General features: G+C 39.6%; 1 protein-coding gene across 3 annotated transcripts in view; it reads right to left on the minus strand.

Annotated features, from left to right (window-relative positions):
* CKMT2 (creatine kinase, mitochondrial 2) overlaps positions 1-9,325 on the minus strand; it is a 45,448-nt gene extending 36,123 nt beyond the window's left edge. The window contains exon 1 of one of the 3 annotated variants that reach the window (XM_067568675.1): positions 9,280-9,325. The gene's annotated coding sequence lies outside the window, so the exon portion shown is untranslated. Of the gene's footprint in view, positions 1-7,321; positions 7,345-9,279 lie in introns of those variants that run through there. The other 2 variants (XM_067568673.1, XM_067568674.1) reach the window with 2 other exon arrangements.
* Between the last annotated feature and the right edge of the window lie 3,222 nt (positions 9,326-12,547).

Genomic DNA, 12,547 nt, shown 5'->3' on the forward strand with positions numbered 1-12,547 from the left:
GCTGCATGGACCAATTCAGCTAATCACATTACAAGTATGGGTAAATATTACACCCAGTGATCATGATTGTGTATTTGAAGTAAGCACCCACATTGGACCTGTAACAGATTACAACCGTGGGTGTCATCCTATGTTCCTGGATGGTATAATGTGCTAAACTCCAAAGTATATACATCCACTCTTACAGGGCATATATCTATACAAGTAATCAGGGCACAGCCCCACAGTCACAGGGCTATCCTGTGGCCATTCAAAGCCCTCCCAATTCTCCAGGGCAAACATATCTGGGTCCCTCGATTGGCAGGGACCTATCTAAATAACCAAGGAGACATTATAGATCATCGTTCATGTTTAAGGTGGACCCCACAACAATGGATATGCCCTACCTTATCAATATTAGAAGAACCCTGTTCATTACAACATAAGAGTTTGGCAACTTGTTATTGGGACGAGTTAAATAATGATACTGCAAAGGTGTACTATGATGAAAAAACTTGTGTTTGTGTAATTGGGTTAGAAAAAATTGTTTGGCAAGACAAATATATCTCAGAGCCCCCTGTGCAACAATGTATGTGCAATGTAACTATGTTAAAAACTCCAAGACTAACATATTACTTTCCATCTCATGAAGATAAAACAATCGATGGGTTAGAAGCAAGTAATGTTCTATGTTTTAATTTTTCATTGGGAATTAATTGGACAACTCTGTACAAATTAATGCAAAAGAATGAGCAAATTAGCCACCTGACCACAACTACCCGCACCCAAGTAGAAACCCCATAGCCATAGATCAGGGAGCAGAAATTCCTGCACAAGCAAAACAAATAATGACACATCATTGGTATGACATTTTTGGGGGACCCCTCCTGGTCATCATTTTTAAAAATTATGTTACATCCTATTGTTATTCTCTTTGCTTTAATAGTGGTAATGTTAATTGTAATGTGTTTCATGTGTTGCTGGATGAAAAGAATGTATTCAAGGTTAAAACCACAAGCTCATATTCTATCTCAATATATTGCCTTAAAACAATTACATAAATTGTAATGAACGTCTTCTCCCTTCCACTGGCCACCCTCCTGGCTAACAAATATTGTTTCAGTAAAATGTGACCCATTCACCATATGTGAGGTGAAGGGTCAAAAGGGGGATAATGTAGGAATAAAATTGTAGGTAACCCTGTAGCTTAATTCAAGCTTTTAATTGTAATTGTAACCCTGTAGATTAATTCATAGCTTTTAATTCATACCCTTATTTGTGTCAACCTCTATATGGTTATTATTGAAATCATGTAACATTTGAACTTCTCTCAGTCATACTCCATATTGTGAATGTAAAACCCCATTTTGACCTATGTACTCCATCTTGTGTAAAAACCCCATTTTGACCCTATGTACTCCATCTTGTGTCAAACCCTTTCTAAACCTTTAGATGAATAAGATAGTTATCTGAACAAGGTATGAATGGAGGGTGTATGTGTGTGTGAGTCAGACCCAAACTGCCAGCTTGTCTTGATGAAGTTGTCCTGATGAAGTGTGAAGTCCATCCTAGGCTGAAGAGTGTGAACATAGCCCCAAAAAGCAAAGAAGGATCCACCCCAGAAAAACTTAATCAAACTTAATCAAAGACATCAAAGAACAAGCTGAAAGTCACGTCTGCTATTGTACCAGCAATCAAGGGTCACAGAGAAGCGACGTGACACAGCAGAACTGAAAAACCTATAAAAGACTGGGTGAGATTTCAAGGCTTTGGGGGAAAAACAGCGTTCTACACATCATCTAAAGAAGAGCGTCGGTGCGCGCCCGACAAGGACCCTGCTCTCCTCGTGCCCAGCTTCCCTGGCCAGGTAGCTGCCACGAGCCACGAACTCCAGCAACGAACCCTAGCTACGATCTCAAGCCACAATCAGGACTGGTAGCTATATATATATAACTATAGAACGCTTTCTGGTATGTTTGGGCGCGTGTGTGTGTGTGTGTGTGTGTGTGTGTGTGTGTGTGTGTAGGTTTAAGTTAGTTATTACTTTAGTTTCTGTCAATAAATGCGGCATCTGCAGGCCATAAATATCTCCTTGTGTCCATTTGCTTTCCTTATAAATTTTTTACAATTCCTAGGTTCTAATTTTTATTCGTTGTTCTCAATTTCCCTTTTCTACATTTATTATTAAAGACACAGAGATGCTTTCACTTCCCCTCTAAGCCATGCTGTTTTTTTTAACAAGTGAAACCTTCTTTCTTGATTTTAGGATTTTTTGTTTTTGGGCATCTAGTAAAATGTTCTTAAACAGTTCCCATTTATCATTCAATTTTTTTCTGTTTAAATCTTTCTTCTGTTGTTTTGGCTCATAACTGTTTCAGCTTTGTTAAATTAGCCTTTTTAAAGCACCAAGTATATATATATTACTGTGACAGTCTGTACCCCTGGGTTCACCCCTTTTACAGGACTATGATACCTTTTGTACAAAGTATGCTTTGTGAGGTATCATTTGAAAAGTCATAATTTGCTTATCATTACTGTCCTGGTAAAACATGTGTGGCAACATTGTATGTAATGTTATGACAACTGAGACATGTTCCAAAGAACATTTAGAAAAGCAGCCCCAGACCAGTTCCTCAGAGACAAAAGTTAAACTGCTGCCTCAGCCAGGTGTCAACGAAATCAAATGATCCATAACCTGGTTAAGTGGCCAGTCTTTGCAGGAAAAAGGGTGTGAGTGAGAAATTTACATCTTGGCAAAGAAATAGCTGGAGGTTACCGTCCCCACAGAATTTCTATCTCCTGAATCCCAGCTGGAGATGAATCTTAAAGAGGAAGAAAAAGTATAAGCATGGGGAACAGACACCCCAAGTTATTTATCCCTTTCTCTCTACCCACAGTAGCCACAACACCTGAGGAACAAAGAAACAGCTTTGGACTGAGGGAGGGGGACGCTGAGGTGAAGGAAGAGCCAGTGACTGAATATGTACAGAAGTTCAGAAAAGAGTTAAAAGACATGATGGGTATTGTTCCAACTATCTTTAAAGACAGTCAATCCAAACAAAAGGCGTGGTATGATACAAATATTTTGCTTTTGTAATAGAAGGCTTGGTGTTAGTTTTAAGCCATGTGAAAAGGTACAAAATGCAAAATTCTTGGAAAGGACCCTTTGAGGTGATAGAAGTGGTAAATGAAGATACATATCATGTTAAAAAGCCTCATGGTAATGCTGTTCCATAGCTAGTACATGTAAACACACTTAAAACCTATCACAGCGGGGAAGCCATGGTAAACATGATCTGCTGTATAGAAGGGGAATTGAGGCACTCCACCTCATTGATTTAATGGCTGAATGCCAGATGACTCAACTCTGGAAAGCATTGATATCTGTAGTGAGTTAACACCAGTTGAAAGGTCAACGGTGTCAGTGCTGCAAAAATACAAAGAAGTGTTTTCTAACAAACTAGGGAAGACACCTGCTAGCCCATAAGATCATTACAAAAGGACCATAGCCACTACGCAGCAGACCCTACAGGGCCACTGGCAAGATGTAACAAATTCATGCAGAAATACAAAGCCTGTTAGACCTGGGAGTAATTTGCATGCTGGAGGCTGTGTGAGAGCAGATAGCAGTGGTTGCTCTCACAGCGAATCAGTGTAAAAGGCACTCAAGGTTGGAGAATTGAGGGGACACAGCTGTTCATCAGTCCAGATTGTACCCTGGATAATGTCATAATTACTGGTTTGGACTTTATTTTCTTTATGCATGAATATAATCAAGTCACAATCACTTGCACCTAAGCAAACACTAATTATTAGTTCTGTGATCAGTTCCTCTTTATCTGTCAATACATGGTCTAATATAAAATTCTCCCATGGTACATGCAGTACTTTCTGAATTAGGAAATTATCTTTAATTTTTAGAAATTCCAAGGACATTTTAGTATTGGCATGAAACCTCTATCATGTCACTCAGCTTGAAGTCCCCCATGGTAATGCAACTTTTCCCCCTACACACTACAGATAGAGGCTGACAGAACCAGCAATCCTATTTCTTAGTCTGTGCTTAATTGATAATAAAAGAGGTGCCAAGAATCAAAAAGTTAGGTGCTGGGGCTCAAGCAATATTTTTATTTTCATAATTGACATGGCAAGCCCAGAGGTGCTGGGGCTATGAACTGCCGAGCCTTGAGGTGCTGGGGCTCAGCCCTGGCAAGCCCTGACACAAATTAAGCTCTGTCCCTAGTGTGATTTGGTGGTCTATAGCAGACACCAAGTAGTGCCCAATCTTGTGCCTTTTAATTTAATTTTTAAAATTCAAGAAAGTGTCTTAAACCACATTGCTTGGGAGCAAGTCCATGCCCATTATTCCCATTCTACAGATGGAGAACCTCAAGGTACTAACTAATGGTTTAAGTTAAAACACTGTGAAAAATAATGCACCCTGGAGTGCATAAACTGGAAGTGGTATCCTGCAGTGGTGGCTTTCTCAATGACAGCTCAGATCAGTGAGCTAGTCAGAACAACTGACAGAGGTGGGTCATTCCTAGCAGGCTGATGAAAGCTATAGGAATTGCAGTACTACATAGATTAAAGAAAGCTAAGGAATGGCTGTAAAAGTGGTGGTCAGGAAAGCAGTGTAAACTTCTCTGAAATCTGTAGCAGGTCATAACTAAAATAATAGTGAACTTTGCTGGGCACTGCTATGCCAGTCTCCGGTGCATCCTACCTGTGTGTTTGATTCTATAGCTGCTGCATATGGTGTCCAATGTGCTGTGACTCTGTTTATATTACTAGCTGTCGTTTTCTACCTATACTCTGATGACTTCCAGGGTTGGTGATCCCTTGTCCTGTACAGATGCACATTGCCCTTAGCCACTTTTTGTAGGGTCTGGCTATCTCCTTCCACCAGCACAGTTGGCGTGGCCTTGGATGCAAACTTCACTGGTGGCCAAAATTGCACATCTGTGAATTGAGGAAGTTGGCCTCAAACCTGCCTTTGCTGGTTTTACTCTTTTTTTGACATGTGTTGGCTGGGTGTGTTGATAGCTCCTGAGATATGAATCTACTTTAAGGCTTTATACCACTGCAAGATGTTTTGGGCATACAGTAGAACCTCAGAGTTATGAACAGCATAGATACGAAATGACTGATCAACCACACACCTCATTTGGAACTGGAAGTATGCAATCAGGCAGCAGAAACCGAGAAAAAAAAAAGCAAATATTGTACAGTACAGTATCGTGTCAAACATAAACTATTAAAAATAAAGGGAAAGCATCAAATCTTTTTTTTAAAATGCAAGGAAACTTTCTGTGCTTGTTTAATTTAAATTAAGATGGTCAATAGCAGCATTTTTCTTCTGCATAGTATAGTTTCAAAGCTGTATTAAATCAATGTTCATTTGTAAACTTTTGAAGGAACAACCATAACATTTTGTTCAGAGTTACTAACATTTCAGAGTTACAAACAATCTCCATTCCTGTGGTGTTCATAACTCTGATGTTCTACTATATAATCTTGCACCTCAGATCCAGCTACCTCATTTGGGAGTCTTAAATTGTACCAGTCTAACTAATTTAAGATACCTTTTATATCATCACAGGGCTTGACTCAGAAAGACTGAGGCTTACCCAAGATCCTGGGCCACTGGCACGGTCAGGAGTACACTCAAAAGTCTGGAGAGTGGGATTTGCCACAGGCACAAAAGACCTTCAAGATTGGACACAACTCCCGAGGTCATTTCCACTTGCAGTAACACTTAAAGAAGGCAAAAGTACTGTTCTACAGGAGAGAAGAATTACAGAGCAGCCAGCAGAGCAACTGTTGCTATGGACATTGCTTGCATGAGGTTTCTGCCTTATAATAAACAGTCTGTTCAATACCCTACAACTCATTGCATGTTGCGGATCAAGCATACATGGAACAGCTATTGCCACTACAAAGCAGTTAATCTTGAGTGGAATAAATGTAACGGTGACATGCAGCAATACCGCTTAAACATAGTATACAGTTTTAAGTCTGTACACAAATTTTACAGCTTTCTTCAGAACTAAATTCAGTTGTCACTATTCTTTCATTACAGTATAACTTCACACTAGACAAGGGTAATCACAACTCAAAGCCAAATTGGAACTACCTTTTCTGGAGCAATGGTTCTTAACCACGGGGGAATTTGCAACCCTTAGGGAGTCGACAGTAGCTACCTGGAAGGCCATGAGCTTTGAGGACACAACTTTTCTGTAAGAACAATGAGAGTCCTGTAGCACCTTAAAGATGAACAAATTTCTGTGGGCATAAGCTTTCGTGGGCTGGAACCCACTTCGTCAGATGCATGAAGTGGAAACCACAGATTGGAGGTATATATATATATATATCCAAGGGTGAGAAACAACAATGGGGAGGGCAAATGCTAACAAAGTCAATTCAGTTAGGGTAGATGAGGCCTATTCACAACCGTTGATTAGAAGATGAGAATGTGTGAACAGTGACAATTACTTCTTGTAATGAGATAACCATTCCAAGTCCCTATTCAGACCCAGTCTGATTGTGGATAGGCCTCATCTACCCTAAGTGAATTGACTTTGTTAGCACTTGCCCTCCCCATTATTTGTTTCTCACCCTTGGATGTATATATATACCTCCAACCTGTGGTTTCCACTTCATGCATCTGACGAAGTGGGTTGCAGCCCACGAAAGCTTATGCTCGCAGAAATTTGTTCGTCTTTAAGGTGCTACAGGACTCTCATTGTTTTTGCTGTATACAGATTAACACGGCTACCCCGCTGGAACTTTTCTGTAGTCTCTCCTGAAGCAGATTTGTTCTGTTGCTTATATCCAGTCTTCTGAGGTCGGTACTTCATTTTTTAAAAAGTTATTTGAATTCAAGAAAAATCAGCTATTCAGCACACAACGTAAAATGATCAGATCCCATTGTGACATATTACTGAAGTCACTGCAGTAATTCTGGTAGTGCCCATTAGGAACCAGCTCAAAGGATTCTGCATTACAACTAAAGAGGGCCAGATGTAATTTGCTACACATAGGACCCTAGTATGAAAAAGGAGAAGAATGTTTATTTAAGGGCTTTAGAACCAATCCTGCTCTTATTTACACTGGTATAAATGTGGAGTCACTCAGTTAAAACACAAAGATCTGAACTTCTCCAAAGATTATAGGTTTTATAAACTGTTTTATAGTTTGGGTCCATCTCTAATATTAATGTTTGAAAACTGTAAATCAATATTTTAAAAATTATTTATACATAGTCTATGGGAATCCACACATGCAAAAATTCTCCTTGTTACTTTTACCAGTGGCTTCTCATCTGACCTATAACGATCACCTTCTTTTTTTGGCAGGGCTTTCCAGGACAGTTGACTTTTTGGCAGCAAGCTCTTTCAGCATATTCAAATGGTGTCAGATTATGGACAGGGAGTTTGTGATCTGCACGGAGGTGAAACCATTATATTCATGCCTCTGAAAATTTCAGAGATTTGAATTGTGATCCTAAAAGTATAAACCACTTTTATCCTTTAAACTGAAGTATCCTGCAGTCACTACTAATGCTTTATTTTAGAAAAAAAAAAGTTTCTCTTTAGAAGACTAAAGAAACTAGAGAGTTAATTGCTAAAGAAGAAGTCATTATAAGCACAATTTTCTTAGGCAGGTATTAATGTAGCTCAGGGCAAATTTCTGGCTCTCTTTTGCTTTATATTAGGAAACACATGCACTTTTTTCCAAAGGAGGAAAAGAAGCTAGAAGAGCTGCAGACATGAAAAGTGTCATTTCTAGAAATAGAACTAGATTAAATACTGGAGCCCAGTCACTGCTGGTATTAACTACCACACCATGTGATCCAGACTGACCTTTGAAGGGCATCACCGAGCCATAGCTAAAGTTCACACAGACAGTATATGTATTCATATTATAAACAGCAAACAATAAAACAGATTTAAATAAAATGTCAGTGCGAGGCCAGATTGTAACTTTCAGTCTTTAGGAAATTAAAATGTTACATTAGCAAGCTATCCTTGCTTAGGTAACTTAATCATGATGTAGCTACCTACACGTAACTCAAACTGTTAACAAGCTGTTCTGGCAGTAAATAGACCCTCCTCTGCGGTAGAAAAATGGGGTTCAAAAGGACAAAATTATTTTGTTATTTTATATCTGATAACATTTTACTTGAGTCGTACAAGGTAAGATCTAAAGCCAACTGAAGTCACTGGGACTTTTTCCATTGACATTAATGGGTTAACCTTTCAGCCTGAGTTCCAGAGGGGTAGTCGTGTTAGTCTGTCTTTAGCAAAACAGTGAGAGTCCTGTGGCACCTTAAAGACTAACAAATTTATTTGGGCATAAGCTTTCGTGGGCAGAAACCCACTTTGTCAGATTCATGCCGAAATAAATTCGTTAGTCTTCAAGGTGCCACAGGATTCTTGCTGTTTTGCTTTCAGACTGAGTTGGTTTAAAACAAATCTCCATAAATTAATAGCCATATTTCTAATTTTGCTTTTAACGTTAACATGCATTATCAAGAACAAAGAGGCCAAGATTTCATTTCTATCTCTTCATAACTCCCTTGATTAGTGAACCTGTATAAAATCTAATCTTTTAAAGGAATTCAAAATCAGCCTTCAATGAAAAAAGGAGAAAGGGGAAGATATGGTCAAGAATGTTTATTTGAACAGTTCAATAAATTACACTTTAACAACAAAACGTACTGGGGCAGATCCTCATCAAGCATAGATTGGCATAGTAGGGGGAGCTGCACCAGCTGAGGATCTGGCCCATTGGGTCTATTCTGAAGAGGTGCCGAGACCCGGACACCCCTGCTGAAGCCAGTAAGAGTAAGAAGACTCTTACCGATCACCTCAAAGAAACCCGTCTGCTGTACCACATAGCAAGAAAACTCATACCTAAGGTGTAAATAAAGCCACGCGTTTTCTAGTTAACTCCAGATATTTACAGACAACACAGACAATTTAAGGTGGTTTCTCTGCAGGCTGAGCGTAGAAATGCTGTTGCAATTTTCCCCAGATAGATTTTATGATCATTTATTTAGATAAGGAGCATATTAAATAAATACAAATAAAATCTAGAGTGTCACCATTTGAATCAGCCGCACAGTGGGCTGCCGCAGTTTGCTGTCATTGCTGTCTGAGGAATTATGCAAATCAGTAAATTATATTCAAATTACATTACAATCCGTGATGCTTTGAATTCATTTTTAATAATCCTCCCATTTTAAATGTCACTCTTTGTGGTGGATAAAATGCAAGAGGAGTTAGATAAACTGACCTTGAAGCTGCCCACGTCTTGCTGCCCCCAGTGAGCCCAGAAGCATAAAGTGAATAAATAGTTTGTGTGCTGCCAGGATTCCAGGACATATGAGGAGGAGCCAGGGATGGCAAGGGGGGAAGGAGAAAATAATTACTCCACTGGCCAATCCTATTTCATTCGATGATACTGATAACATTTGTTCACACAACTGTGCCCTTGAAGACATAACAAGGATGAGACAATGCAGCTCCTTTCTGACAGTTACGAAATCAACAATTTCTTAAATTGGCTGAACCACCAGGAAGAGATTGCAATATTATAAGAAAATACGAGGCCTGATTCTTAATTGTGATAAGTACCCTTTGTGCTGCTCCACCAGTACATATCCAACCACCTGAGAATCCCCAGGAACAGTGGAGATCATGGGGTGAAATGGAATCAGTGTACAACTCTACATCACCCCTTCCTCGCAGTCCCACAGGGCTGCAGGCAGCGCAGCACAGAATAGAGAAAGCACAAGATAGTATAAAGCAGTGGTGTCCAACCTTATTACACAGGAGGGCCACATAAACCTAAGCACAGCCTTGTGTGGGCCAAACGGATTCTACATATTTCAGTAAGATTTAAAGTCACCTGCACAGATTTATATTTTCAGTTCAGCTTTTTTCCTATGTACAGTATTGTCTATTTACACACTAGTGTAAACTAAAATGTGAACATGACGACAAAATGCTAATGGATTGGCCATGAGTATATCGTGTTGAAGCAGGCTGAGGGCCTTCTGAAATGCTCTGGTAGGCTGTGTACGGCCCATGGGCTGTAGGTTGGGCACCCCTGGTATAAGGCCACCTCCACCCACCTTTAGGCCTGCTCTGAGTGGAACTTGGCCAGAGCAGAGAATTGGGCCCAGGTAATCTTAAGAAGAAAGGAAAGACTCTACAGAGGGTTGCAGGGGCCCTCTGCAGGGGCCTGCCCCTTTTTTGCATTCACTTTTCCATTCATCTCCCTTACCTTGAATTGTCCCTTCCTTAGGCACAGGAGTCCAGTGACATATGGCATATAAAAGATAGGGCACAGTTAGCAACCAGTAGTGAAGGACATATTTCTCCAGCCTGTGATTTACCTATAACTATTAGAGATGAACAAAAGATGTTAATTAACACCATCTATAGTGTCAGACAAGTAAAGAACTCCTGATACTTCTCTTGGAATCATTCATAAACTTGCTAGCAATTTTCAATGTTTGTACTAATTTTTATAACATATTGTATTAGTTATGGAACCAGTAAAAATGCCTTTAATTTTTCATAGGAAATTTTGAAAAATGTTCACATGCTGTATGCAAAAAGATCCTGCTCCTTTGTGCACACCACAGATAAGCTATCTGACTGTGTGGAGTGGTGTCAATGGGTCTGTAAAGGATGACAACTGAGCCCATGTACAGCACATATACAACTTTGACAGAAACCAGCAAAGGAGAGGAGCAGCAGGTTCCTGGTGTATTAATTTAGATGGCAAATACACTATCAATCATTAATACAACACTCCTCTCTTCCATACACAGGAAGAGCTAGACTACCGTTGTATGGAAGTCTTGGGCCTTTACTTTATCTTTGGCCCTGAGAACTCCATTTTTCATCAGTTTTAGAATTTCATGTGATCTCAGCCACTTTGCTTGGGTGGTGCTCATTCATTCAGGTTTGAGTTCAAAATGCAAGCATCACACAGTAAAGGCTCTGATTTAGCCAAGGATTTAAACTTAAGACTTGTGACTAAGTCCATCTCTATTCAGCAAAGCACTTAAGCATGTGATGAACTTAACTTGAAGTCAATAGGACTTAGGCGTTTGCTTCAGAGCTTTTCTGAATTCTGAATAGGAACGGCCTTAAGCACATACTTAAAGTTAAGCACATGTTTAAGTACTTTGTTGAATTGGAGACTACTAGAACAACAGATATACAAAAAACACAACCTGCTACCTGTGATCATGGCAAACATATTCAGAGGTTTTCCCCCAGCACTACACATTTCCAAAGAATATTAAAATCAGTGTTTCACAAACAGCATTAGCCCTACAACAGTTCTTTGTTTACATTCCTAAGGAAACAGCTGGAATATTAAGAAGGAACAGTCTATCCACAAACAATGCTACATTTTCATCTCTACCTAGCCTAAATATTTACATGTTAATTTACCAGTTATAATGCTCTGCTTCAGTGGCTTGTGTTGAGGACCTATCGACAGTTGAGTGGTGCTAATTCAGCTGCTGTTCAGATAAATGCCATCTGTCCCTGCACAGGGAGTTCAATCACAATTCCGTGAGAATGTGTGGACCATGAAAACATTGCTGTGAACCTTACTGAACAGAAAAGGTACCAGTATGGCCAGTGACTCAGGTTATTCATTTTTTATGGGAAGGCCTTTCTAATTGGCTTGTTTGCTTAAAAGAAAACCTCTATAAAGTCAAACCACCACATGAGAGAGAATTTATTAATAATCAAATGAATTGTGACAGTATTGGGAGACTAGTAATTACCACATTCTTATATGTATTGCAGTAATGAGTGGAGGACCCAATCCCATTACGTACGCACTGGACAAACACATAACAAAGAGATGGGTGGAGAATGGCCTTTCCTAAAAATGGAGTTGTCCTCTACTTCCTGTGGAGAAGCAGAAGCAGTCAATACCTTATAACAAAAATATTGTACGTGTTATAGTGATTATCTAAAAGCCAGACATGCTGCTGTAAGTTGTGCTACAGAACATTAGCACTGGAGTGTCGAAGTACCGGTTTTCAAATAAGAGACGCTAAGTACAGGGGTGGAAGTAGGCTGGTATTAACTCAAGTCCCTGAAAGGGGTGAAATTTTGTCATTTTGCTTCATACCCCTGAAATTTTGCTCTTGACATTTTTGTAAAATTATTGCCATATAAAAAAACAGGTGAAAAATGTGAATGTTGTTCATGTTTCAGAGCACTGGCCTTCTTCTCTCCAGAAACGCTGTGTACTGAGAGTGGGTATTTCCAAATAAGAGAAAAAAACAATATCCCCCCGCCCTGGGAAGGACCATAGTTCTGTTCCTTATGCATAAAGGCCTACCATTTCTGTTAGAGGCCAGCACTCCACCAGGCCACAGCTCTTATCTCAACTATGCACCCTAAGAACAGATTTATTTCTCTAATATTTGATATTTCTCAGGGAACACTCTGTTTCCCTCGTAAAACAGCATCACAACAATAATCTGAGGCTCATTTAGAATGATAAATATAAATCAGCTCTCAAG

This window comes from Emydura macquarii, unplaced genomic scaffold (genome assembly GCF_026122565.2).
Source record: "Emydura macquarii macquarii isolate MOO-44397 ecotype Brisbane River unplaced genomic scaffold, CSIRO-AGI_Emac_v2 contig_2897, whole genome shotgun sequence".
NCBI lineage: Eukaryota > Metazoa > Chordata > Testudines > Chelidae > Emydura > Emydura macquarii.